The sequence below is a fragment of the Anoplopoma fimbria genome, chromosome 18 (assembly GCF_027596085.1).
Source record: "Anoplopoma fimbria isolate UVic2021 breed Golden Eagle Sablefish chromosome 18, Afim_UVic_2022, whole genome shotgun sequence".
NCBI classification, from domain to species: domain Eukaryota; kingdom Metazoa; phylum Chordata; class Actinopteri; order Perciformes; family Anoplopomatidae; genus Anoplopoma; species Anoplopoma fimbria.
In genome coordinates this window covers 9,896,126-9,909,766 of record NC_072466.1, presented here as the reverse complement: position 1 = coordinate 9,909,766, position 13,641 = coordinate 9,896,126, and positions in this window count along the sequence as shown.

Here is a 13,641-nt window from a genome sequence, read left to right as displayed (position 1 = left end):
TAATCTAGTCACTTATGCTGACTGAACGCAACAAGATGCATGATATATATATATATATATATATATATATATATATATATATATATATATATATATATATATATACATCACCAACAAAAAGTATTCTGGTAGTCTCAAAGTTTAATAATTCTAAGCGTAAAGGTTTGACAGTTAATTCTTTGAAATAGAAATCATCAGCATTTGGCCTCACAAGTGAAGAAGTACAGGGTTGGGTGTGAGTTTGTATGTGTGTATGTACTGTGTACATGTTGTTCTACATGCCAGCTACAGGCCTAATATAACATTTTATTTTTTATGACTTATTTCGACATCCTATTCTATGACTTTATTGAGACTTTTTTTGCTATCATATGATATGGTTACTTGTTTTTGACATACAAAACTATGACTTTTTTAGACATACAAAACTATGACTTTTTTGTGACGATTTTTTGGCAAACTAGACTATGACTTCTTTCGTTATGCTATTATGTGACTTTTTGAGACGTTTTTTTCCGGACACACTATACTATGACTCTTTTTTTTATTTTTTACTTACTATACTATGACTTTTTGGGGAATTGTTCTGACTTTGTCATACTATATTATGAGTTTTTTCACTAAGCTAAAACATGATATTTTTTTTGCAACACATACATACTATGACTTTAATGACTTTTTTTTTGGACATACTATACTATTCAATTTATTTTTATGCTATACTATGAGTTTTGTGGATTTTTCGATACACTATACACTTTTTTCCACAAACTTTACTGACTTTTTTAGCAAACAATTTTATGACTTTTATATGACTTTCTAAGACACTCAATACTATTATTTTGTATGACTTTTTGACAAACTATACTTTGACTTTTAGGGACTTTTTGACACACTATACTATGAGTCTGCGACAAACTGTACTATGACTTTTTTATGACTTTTTGAGACATACTATACTAAAACGACTGGGACCTTTTCCTCCAAATAAAATCTGACTATTTTGGCTATGCAAAATATGACTTTTTGGAATTTATTTGGAACATACTATACTATGACTTTTTTGCTACTTTTTTATACAGACTATACAGTGACTTTTTTAGGATTTATTTTAGAAATTTTATACTATGACTTTGTTTAGGACTTTATGACAACCTTTTTTACATTTTATACCATGATTTTTTGCGGGGCTTTTATCAAAACACTTTACTATGATTTTTTTTCATCAAGATCTGCTATGACTTTTTTATGACTTTTTCCACGTGCTATACTGTAACTTTTTAATTACTTTTTTTGGCATACTATACTGTGACTCGTCACTTGTTCAACTTACTTTTCAAAAACTTTTTTGTAACATTTTTAGCATTCTATTCTATGACTTTTTTGTGACTTTTTCGTCATACTATACTTTTACTTTGTTATTACTTTTTTGACATACTATTCTATGACTTTTTCATGATTTTTTTAATCTGCTGTCCTATGACTATTTTATGACTCTTTTAACATACTATAATATGACTTTTTTGACATATTACTCTATGACTTTTTAATGACTTTGGATGTACTATACTTTGACATTTAAGACTTTTTCGCCTTACTATACTATTACTTTTCTTCGACATACGATACTACGACTTATTGATGACTTTTTGACATACTGTACTGTGACTATTTGTGATTCTTTAAAATAGTATTCTATGACTTTTTAAAAAATTTCGACATACTATACTATGACATTTTTCGGCATACTATACTAAGACCTTTTCATAACATATTTCGACACTTTTTTTCATGACATTTTTCATAATGTCATATGTCATATAACTATTTCATGATCTATTTAACATAGCATAGTCTGACTTTTTTTGCCATACTATTCTATGACCTTTTTATGACTTTTATTCGCCATACTACACTATGACTTTTTTAGAATCTTTTTCGGCTTACTACAATATGACTTTTTATGACTTTTGTGACATACTATAGGATTACTTTTTTGATATACTTTACTATGATTTTTTTTGCCATACTCTACTCTGACTTTTCTGACTTTTTGGATATACTATACTATGATTTTTTTTTTAACATACTGTCACTTTAAAAAAAAAGAATTGACATACTATACCATGAATGCTAATGACTCTTTTGACAGACTATATTATTACTTTTAATGACTTTTGGGACGTACTATACCATTGCTTTTTTATTAGTTTTTCGACATATTATACTTTGACTTCTTTCATGACATTTTTGGAAATACTATACTATGTCTACTTCCATAAAAGTTTGGACTTACTATACATTTTACTGTACATATACATATACTTCTTTTAGCATAGTATACTAAGACCTTTTCATAACTTATTTCAACATATTATACATTGACGTTTTTTCATGAAAAATTTCGACATACTACACTATGACGTTATTTTGCATAGTATACTAAGACTTTTTCATAACTTATTTCGACATATTATACATTTACTTTTTTTCATGAAAAATTTCGACATACTATACTATGACTTCTTTCATGACATTTTACGACATACTATACTATGACATTATTTTGCATAGTATACTAAGACTTTTTCATAACTTATTTCGACATATTATACATTTACCTTTTTTCATGAAAAATTTCGACATACTATACTATGACGTTTTTTCATGATATTTTTTGACATACTATACTATGACTTCTTTCATGACATTTTACGACATGCTATACTATGACGTTATTTTGCATAGTATACTAAGACTTTTTCATAACTTATTTCGACATATTATACATTTACTTTTTTTCATGAAAAATTTCGACATACTATACTATGACTTCTTTCATGACATTTTACGACATACTATACTATGACATTATTTTGCATAGTATACTAAGACTTTTTCATAACTTATTTCGACATATTATACATTTACCTTTTTTCATGAAAAATTTCGACATACTATACTATGACGTTTTTTCATGATATTTTTTGACATACTATACTATGACTTCTTTCATGACATTTTACGACATACTATACTATGACGTTATTTTGCATAGTATACTAAGACTTTTTCATAACTTATTTCGACATATTATACATTTACTTTTTTTCATGAAAAATTTCGACATACTATACTATGACGATTTTTTGCATAGTATACTAAGACTTTTTCATAACTTATTTCGACATATTATACATTTACTTTTTTTCATGAAAAATTTCGACATACTATACTATGACGTTTTTTCATGATATTTTTTGACATACTATACTATGACTTCTTTCATGACATTTTACGACATACTATACTATGACGTTATTTTGCATAGTATACTAAGACTTTTTCATAACTTATTTCGACATATTATACATTTACTTTTTTTCATGAAAAATTTCGACATACTATACTATGACTTCTTTCATGACATTTTACGACATACTATACTATGACATTATTTTGCATAGTATACTAAGACTTTTTCATAACTTATTTCGACATATTATACATTTACCTTTTTTCATGAAAAATTTCGACATACTATACTATGACGTTTTTTCATGATATTTTTTGACATACTATACTATGACTTCTTTCATGACATTTTACGACATACTATACTATGACGTTATTTTGCATAGTATACTAAGACTTTTTCATAACTTATTTCGACATATTATACATTTACTTTTTTTCATGAAAAATTTCGACATACTATACTATGACTTTTTCATGACATTTTACATGACATACTATACTATGACATTATTTTGCATAGTATACTAAGACTTTTTCATAACTTATTTCGACATATTATACATTTACCTTTTTTCATGAAAAATTTCGACATACTATACTATGACGTTTTTTCATGATATTTTTTGACATACTATACTATGACTTCTTTCATGACATTTTACGACATACTATACTATGACGTTATTTTGCATAGTATACTAAGACTTTTTCATAACTTATTTCGACATATTATACATTTACTTTTTTTTTCATGAAAAATTTCGACATACTATACTATGACTTCTTTCATGACATTTTACGACATACTATACTATGACGTTATTTTGCATAGTATACTAAGACTTTTTCATAACTTATTTCGACATATTATACATTTACCTTTTTTCATGAAAAATTTCGACATACTATACTATGACTTTTTTCATGACATTTTTTGACATACTATACTATGACTTTTTTCATGACTAAGATTTTTTTTCATAACTTATTTATACTAATGACTTTTTGACTTATTTTTAATGAAAAATTTCGACATACTATACTATGACTTCTTTCATACATTTTATACTATGACGTTTTTTGCATACTTATTTCGACATACTTACTATTTTTTCATGACTTATTTACTATGACGACATATTATACGTTATTTTGCATAGTATACTAAGACTTTTTCATAACTTATTTCGACATATTATACATTTACTTTTTTTGACATACTATACTATGACTTCTTTCATGACATTTTACGACATACTATACTATGACATTATTTTGCATAGTATACTAAGACTTTTTCATAACTTATTTCGACATATTATACATTTACCTTTTTTCATGAAAAATTTCGACATACTATACTATGACGTTTTTTCATGATATTTTTTGACATACTATACTATGACTTCTTTCATGACATTTTACGACATACTATACTATGACATTATTTTGCATAGTATACTAAGACTTTTTCATAACTTATTTCGACATATTATACATTTACCTTTTTTCATGAAAAATTTCGACATATATACGTTTTTTCATGATATTTTTTGACATACTATACTATGACTTCTTTCATGACATTTTACGACATACTATACTATGACGTTATTTTGCATAGTATACTAAGACTTTTTCATAACTTATTTCGACATATTATACATTTACTTTTTTTCATGAAAAATTTCGACATACTATACTATGACTTCTTTCATGACATTTTACGACATACTATACTATGACATTATTTTGCATAGTATACTAAGACTTTTTCATAACTTATTTCGACATATTATACATTTACCTTTTTTCATGAAAAATTTCGACATACTATACTATGACGTTTTTTCATGATATTTTTTGACATACTATACTATGACTTCTTTCATGACATTTTACGACATACTATACTATGACGTTATTTTGCATAGTATACTAAGACTTTTTCATAACTTATTTCGACATATTATACATTTACTTTTTTCATGAAAAATTTCGACATACTATACTATGACTTCTTTCATGACATTTTTTGACATACTATACTATGACTTCTTTCATGACATTTTACGACATACTATACTATGACGTTATTTTGCATAGTATACTAAGACTTTTTCATAACTTATTTCGACATATTATACATTTACCTTTTTTCATGAAAAATTTCGACATACTATACTATGACGTTTTTTCATGATATTTTTTGACATACTATACTATGACTTCTTTCATGACATTTACGACATACTATACTATGACGTTATTTTGCATAGTATACTAAGACTTTTTCATAACTTATTTCGACATATTATACATTTACTTTTTTTCATGAAAAATTTCGACATACTATACTATGACTTCTTTCATGACATTTTACGACATACTATACTATGACATTATTTTGCATAGTATACTAAGACTTTTTCATAACTTATTTCGACATATTATACATTTACCTTTTTTCATGAAAAATTTCGACATACTATACTATGACGTTTTTTCATGATATTTTTTGACATACTATACTATGACTTCTTTCATGACATTTTACGACATACTATACTATGACGTTATTTTGCATAGTATACTAAGACTTTTTCATAACTTATTTCGACATATTATACATTTACTTTTTTTCATGAAAAAAAATTTACTATGACATACTATACTATGACTTCTTTCATGACATTTTACGACATACTATACTATGACATTATTTTGCATAGTATACTAAGACTTTTTCATAACTTATTTCGACATATTATACATTTACCTTTTTTCATGAAAAATTTCGACATACTATACTATGACGTTTTTTCATGATATTTTTTGACATACTATACTATGACTTCTTTCATGACATTTTACGACATACTATACTATGACGTTATTTTGCATAGTATACTAAGACTTTTTCATAACTTATTTCGACATATTATACATTTACTTTTTTTCATGAAAAATTTCGACATACTATACTATGACTTCTTTCATGACATTTTACGACATACTATACTATGACATTATTTTGCATAGTATACTAAGACTTTTTCATAACTTATTTCGACATATTATACATTTACCTTTTTTCATGAAAAATTTCGACATACTATACTATGACGTTTTTTCATGATATTTTTTGACATACTATACTATGACTTCTTTCATGACATTTTACGACATACTATACTATGACGTTATTTTGCATAGTATACTAAGACTTTTTCATAACTTATTTCGACATATTATACATTTACTTTTTTCATGAAAAATTTCGACATACTATACTATGACTTCTTTCATGACATTTTACGACATACTATACTATGACATTATTTTGCATAGTATACTAAGACTTTTTCATAACTTATTTCGACATATTATACATTTACCTTTTTTCATGAAAAATTTCGACATACTATACTATGACGTTTTTTCATGATATTTTTTGACATACTATACTATGACTTCTTTCATGACATTTTACGACATACTATACTATGACGTTATTTTGCATAGTATACTAATTTTCATAACTTATTTCGACATATTATACATTTACTTTTTTTCATGAAAAATTTCGACATACTATACTATGACTTCTTTCATGACATTTTACGACATACTATACTATGACATTATTTTGCATAGTATACTAAGACTTTTTCATAACTTATTTCGACATATTATACATTTACCTTTTTTCATGAAAAATTTCGACATACTATACTATGACGTTTTTTCATGATATTTTTTGACATACTATACTATGACTTCTTTCATGACATTTTACGACATACTATACTATGACGTTATTTTGCATAGTATACTAAGACTTTTTCATAACTTATTTCGACATATTATACATTTACTTTTTTTCATGAAAAATTTCGACATACTATACTATGACTTCTTTCATGACATTTTACGACATACTATACTATGACATTATTTTGCATAGTATACTAAGACTTTTTCATAACTTATTTCGACATATTATACATTTACCTTTTTTCATGAAAATTTCGACATACTATACTATGACGTTTTTTCATGATATTTTTTGACATACTATACTATGACTTCTTTCATGACATTTTACGACATACTATACTATGACGTTATTTTGCATAGTATACTAAGACTTTTTCATAACTTATTTCGACATATTATACATTTACTTTTTTTCATGAAAAATTTCGACATACTATACTATGACTTCTTTCATGACATTTTACGACATACTATACTATGACATTATTTTGCATAGTATACTAAGACTTTTTCATAACTTAGACATATTATACTTTTTTCATGAAAAATCGACATACTATTTGACTTTTTTCATGACATATTATACATATACTTACGTTTTTTTCATGTATAAAGACTTTTTCATAACTTATACTATATTATACGTTTTTTCATGAAATTTTTTGACATACTATACTATGACTTCTTTCATGACATTTTACGACATACTATACTATGACGTTATTTTGCATAGTATACTAAGACTTTTTCATAACTTATTTCGACATATTATACATTTACCTTTTTTCATGAAAAATTTCGACATACTATACTATGACGTTTTTTCATGATATTTTTTGACATACTATACTATGACTTCTTTCATGACATTTTACGACATACTATACTATGACGTTATTTTGCATAGTATACTAAGACTTTTTCATAACTTATTTCGACATATTATACATTTACTTTTTTTCATGAAAAATTTGACATACTATAATGATTTCATGACATTTTACGACATACTATACTATGACATTATTTTGCATAGTATACTAAGACTTTTTCATAACTTATTTTGACATACATATACTATTATGACTTCTTTCATGACATTTTACGACATACTATACTATGACGTTATTTTGCATAGTATACTAAGACTTTTTCATAACTTATTTCGACATATTATACATTATACATTTTTTTTTTTCATGAAAAATTTCGACATACTATACTATGACTTCTTTCATGACATTTTACGACATACTATACTATGACATTATTTTGCATAGTATACTAAGACTTTTTCATAACTTATTTCGACATATTATACATTTACCTTTTTTCATGAAAAATTTCGACATACTATACTATGACGTTTTTTCATGATATTTTTTGACATACTATACTATGACTTCTTTCATGACATTTTACGACATACTATACTATGACGTTATTTTGCATAGTATACTAAGACTTTTTCATAACTTATTTCGACATATTATACATTTACGTTTTTTCATGAAAAATATTTTTTCATAACATACATATTATATTTACTTTTTTTCATATTTGACATACTATTGACTTCTTTCATGACATTTTACGACATACTATACTATGACATTATTTTGCATAGTATACTAAGACTTTTTCATAACTTATTTCGACATATTATACATTTACCTTTTTTCATGAAAAATTTCGACATACTATACTATGACGTTTTTTCATGATATTTTTTGACATACTATACTATGACTTCTTTCATGACATTTTACGACATACTATACTATGACGTTATTTTGCATAGTATACTAAGACTTTTTCATAACTTATTTCGACATATTATACATTTACTTTTTTTCATGAAAAATTTCGACATACTATACTATGACTTCTTTCATGACATTTTGACTTCTTTCGACATACTATACTATGACATTATTTTGCATAGTATACTAAGACTTTTTCATAACTTATTTCGACATATTATACATTTACCTTTTTTCATGAAAAATTTCGACATACTATACTATGACGTTTTTTCATGATATTTTTTGACATACTATACTATGACTTCTTTCATGACATTTTACGACATACTATACTATGACGTTATTTTCATAGTATACTAAGACTTTTTCATAACTTATTTCGACATATTATACATTTACTTTTTTTCATGAAAAATTTCGACATACTATACTATGACTTCTTTCATGACATTTTACGACATACTATACTATGACATTATTTTGCATAGTATACTAAGACTTTTTCATAACTTATTTCGACATATTATACATTTACCTTTTTTCATGAAAAATTTCGACATACTATACTATGACGTTTTTTCATGATATTTTTTGACATACTATACTATGACTTCTTTCATGACATTTTACGACATACTATACTATGACGTTATTTTGCATAGTATACTAAGACTTTTTCATAACTTATTTCGACATATTATACATTTACTTTTTTTCATGAAAAATTTCGACATACTATACTATGACTTCTTTCATGACATTTTACGACATACTATACTATGACATTATTTTGCATAGTATACTAAGACTTTTTCATAACTTATTTCGACATATTATACATTTACCTTTTTTCATGAAAAATTTCGACATACTATACTATGACGTTTTTTCATGATATTTTTTGACATACTATACTATGACTTCTTTCATGACATTTTATGACATACTATACTATGACGTTATTTTGCATAGTATACTAAGACTTTTTCATAACTTATTTCGACATATTATACATTTACTTTTTTTCATGAAAAATTTCGACATACTATACTATGACTTCTTTCATGACATTTTACGACATACTATACTATGACATTATTTTGCATAGTATACTAAGACTTTTTCATAACTTATTTCGACATATTATACATTTACCTTTTTTCATGAAAAATTTCGACATACTATACTATGACGTTTTTTCATGATATTTTTTGACATACTATACTATGACTTCTTTCATGACATTTTACGACATACTATACTATGACGTTATTTTGCATAGTATACTAAGACTTTTTCATAACTTATTTCGACATATTATACATTTACTTTTTTCATGAAAAATTTCGACATACTATACTATGACGTTTTTTCATGATATTTTTTGACATACTATACTATGACTTCTTTCATGACATTTTACGACATACTATACTATGACGTTATTTTGCATAGTATACTAAGACTTTCATAACTTATTTCGACATATTATACATTTACCTTTTTTCATGAAAAATTTCGACATACTATACTATGACGTTTTTTCATGATATTTTTTGACATACTATACTATGACTTCTTTCATGACATTTTACGACATACTATACTATGACGTTATTTTGCATAGTATACTAAGACTTTTTCATAACTTATTTCGACATATTATACATTTACCTTTTTTCATGAAAAATTTCGACATACTATACTATGACGTTTTTTCATGATATTTTTTGACATACTATACTATGACTTCTTTCATGACATTTTACGACATACTATACTATGACGTTATTTTGCATAGTATACTAAGACTTTTTCATAACTTATTTCGACATATTATACATTTACTTTTTTTCATGAAAAATTTCGACATACTATACTATGACGTTTTTTCATGATATTTTTTGACATACTATACTATGACTTCTTTCATGACATTTTACGACATACTATACTATGACATTATTTTGCATAGTATACTAAGACTTTTTCATAACTTATTTCGACATATTATACATTTACCTTTTTTCATGAAAAATTTCGACATACTATACTATGACGTTTTTTCATGATATTTTTTGACATACTATACTATGACTTCTTTCATGACATTTTACGACATACTATACTATGACGTTATTTTGCATAGTATACTAAGACTTTTTCATAACTTATTTCGACATATTATACATTTACTTTTTTTCATGAAAAATTTCGACATACTATACTATGACTTCTTTCATGACATTTTACGACATACTATACTATGACATTATTTTGCATAGTATACTAAGACTTTTTCATAACTTATTTCGACATATTATACATTTACCTTTTTTCATGAAAAATTTCGACATACTATACTATGACGTTTTTTCATGATATTTTTTGACATACTATACTATGACTTCTTTCATGACATTTTACGACATACTATACTATGACGTTATTTTGCATAGTATACTAAGACTTTTTCATAACTTATTTCGACATATTATACATTTACTTTTTTTCATGAAAAATTTCGACATACTATACTATGACTTCTTTCATGACATTTTACGACATACTATACTATGACATTATTTTGCATAGTATACTAAGACTTTTTCATAACTTATTTCGACATATTATACATTTACCTTTTTTCATGAAAAATTTCGACATACTATACTATGACGTTTTTTCATGATATTTTTTGACATACTATACTATGACTTCTTTCATGACATTTTACGACATACTATACTATGACGTTATTTTGCATAGTATACTAAGACTTTTTCATAACTTATTTCGACATATTATACATTTACCTTTTTTCATGAAAAATTTCGACATACTATACTATGACGTTTTTTCATGATATTTTTTGACATACTATACTATGACTTCTTTCATGACATTTTACGACATACTATACTATGACATTATTTTGCATAGTATACTAAGACTTTTTCATAACTTATTTCGACATATTATACATTTACCTTTTTTCATGAAAAATTTCGACATACTATACTATGACGTTTTTTCATGATATTTTTTGACATACTATACTATGACTTCTTTCATGACATTTTACGACATACTATACTATGACGTTATTTTGCATAGTATACTAAGACTTTTTCATAACTTATTTCGACATATTATACATTTACTTTTTTTCATGAAAATTTTTTGACATACTATACTATGACTTCTTTCATGACATTTTATACATACTATACTATGACATTATTTTGCATAGTATACTAAGACTTTTTCATAACTTATTTCGACATATTATACATTTACCTTTTTTCATGAAAAATTTCGACATACTATACTATGACGTTTTTTCATGATATTTTTTGACATACTATACTATGACTTCTTTCATGACATTTTACGACATACTATACTATGACGTTATTTTGCATAGTATACTAAGACTTTTTCATAACTTATTTCGACATATTATACATTTACCTTTTTTCATGAAAAATTTCGACATACTATACTATGACGTTTTTTCATGATATTTTTTGACATACTATACTATGACTTCTTTCATGACATTTTACGACATACTATACTATGACATTATTTTGCATAGTATACTAAGACTTTTTCATAACTTATTTCGACATATTATACATTTACCTTTTTTCATGAAAAATTTCGACATACTATACTATGACGTTTTTTCATGATATTTTTTGACATACTATACTATGACTTCTTTCATGACATTTTACGACATACTATACTATGACGTTATTTTGCATAGTATACTAAGACTTTTTCATAACTTATTTCGACATATTATACATTTACTTTTTTTCATGAAAAATTTCGACATACTATACTATGACTTCTTTCATGACATTTTACGACATACTATACTATGACATTATTTTGCATAGTATACTAAGACTTTTTCATAACTTATTTCGACATATTATACATTTACCTTTTTTCATGAAAAATTTCGACATACTATACTATGACGTTTTTTCATGATATTTTTTGACATACTATACTATGACTTCTTTCATGACATTTTACGACATACTATACTATGACGTTATTTTGCATAGTATACTAAGACTTTTTCATAACTTATTTCGACATATTATACATTTACCTTTTTTCATGAAAAATTTCGACATACTATACTATGACTTTTTTTTCATGACATATACTATACTATGACTTCTTTCATGACATTTTACGACATACTATACTATGACGTTATTTTGCATAGTATACTAAGACTTTTTCATAACTTATTTCGACATATTATACATTTACTTTTTTCATGAAAAATTTCGACATACTATACTATGACGTTTTTTCATGATATTTTTTGACATACTATACTATGACTTCTTTCATGACATTTTACGACATACTATACTATGACGTTATTTTGCATAGTATACTAAGACTTTTTCATAACTTATTTCGACATATTATACATTTACCTTTTTTTCATGAAAAATTTCGACATACTATACTATGACGTTTTTTCATGATATTTTTTGACATACTATACTATGACTTCTTTCATGACATTTTACGACATACTATACTATGACGTTATTTTGCATAGTATACTAAGACTTTTTCATAACTTATTTCGACATATTATACATTTACCTTTTTTCATGAAAAATTTCGACATACTATACTATGACGTTTTTTCATGATATTTTTTGACATACTATACTATGACTTCTTTCATGACATTTTACGACATACTATACTATGACGTTATTTTGCATAGTATACTAAGACTTTTTCATAACTTATTTCGACATATTATACATTTACTTTTTTTCATGAAAAA